This window comes from Cynoglossus semilaevis, chromosome 7 (assembly GCF_000523025.1).
Source record: "Cynoglossus semilaevis isolate Cse_v1.0 chromosome 7, Cse_v1.0, whole genome shotgun sequence".
Taxonomy (NCBI): Eukaryota; Metazoa; Chordata; class Actinopteri; order Pleuronectiformes; family Cynoglossidae; genus Cynoglossus; species Cynoglossus semilaevis.
Genome location: NC_024313.1, coordinates 11396749 through 11397572, shown reverse-complemented (window position 1 = coordinate 11397572; position 824 = coordinate 11396749). Strand labels below are relative to the sequence as shown.

The window sequence follows — 824 nt, the reverse complement described above, 5'->3', positions numbered from 1 at the left end:
GAAGCTGGGGTGCATCTTATCTTTGGAGGTAATAGGTGGGTGTGTGGGGGGGGCTTTTATGGGGGCTCCAGGCTGGTGCTGTTGAGGAGAGAAAACTGACGCTATCGCTCGTCCAGTCAAGGGTCAAGTCTGACGCTGCACTCAGATCTAAGAAATCCGCCTCAAAACGAATGACACAGAAAAAAAGCACGAGTGGCGTCTGCAGACGCACTGTGAGTCTCTCCGCCCTAAAAGCCTTCAATGGAAATCAATAGTGGTCTCCATAAGAATTAATCTGGGATCCACACGCTGCTGCTGGATTGGCTGGCAGCCAGCTGAGTGATGTGTGCCTCAAACCTGGCCTGGTCTTCTGGAGGTACGGGGTAAACCTCGGTAAACTGGTGGTTCATCATCATCCAAGCTGAGAAAATCCTCTGACAACCAACACCAAAGAAGGGCAACTACCCCTGGGGCAAATTCTCTTTGACTGCGTGGAGTCTTTGGAGGGAAGAACAGGAAGCTTTTTGTTTGTTTGTTTATAGTTGGCTGACTGTGAGGCAGAAACGGCCCAGTTCATGTCACAGTTTTTAAAATGCTGATGATAAGAAATGAAGAGACACAGTTTGATGTTCTCACTCTTTAATATTTTTAATCTAACATTTTGTCAACTGTCCAACTCAAACGTAATATTGACATTGATTGGGACCCCCCACCACCCAAACTGGGGGCTCATGGCTGCCTTGATTCGGGCCCTGGAATTGTTAAACACACCATTGGTTGTCGGTGTTCCTGTGATCACTCGGCTCTCTACTCATTTTGTCTGATTTTTTTTTTCTAATCCCCAT

At 47.2% G+C, this 824-nt stretch overlaps 1 protein-coding gene across 1 annotated transcript in view; it reads left to right on the top strand.

Annotated features, from left to right (window-relative positions):
* The window catches only part of gphnb (gephyrin b), a 78177-nt gene that overhangs the window by 5590 nt on the left and 71763 nt on the right, over nt 1-824 (top strand). The gene's annotated exons all lie outside the window — the stretch shown is intronic.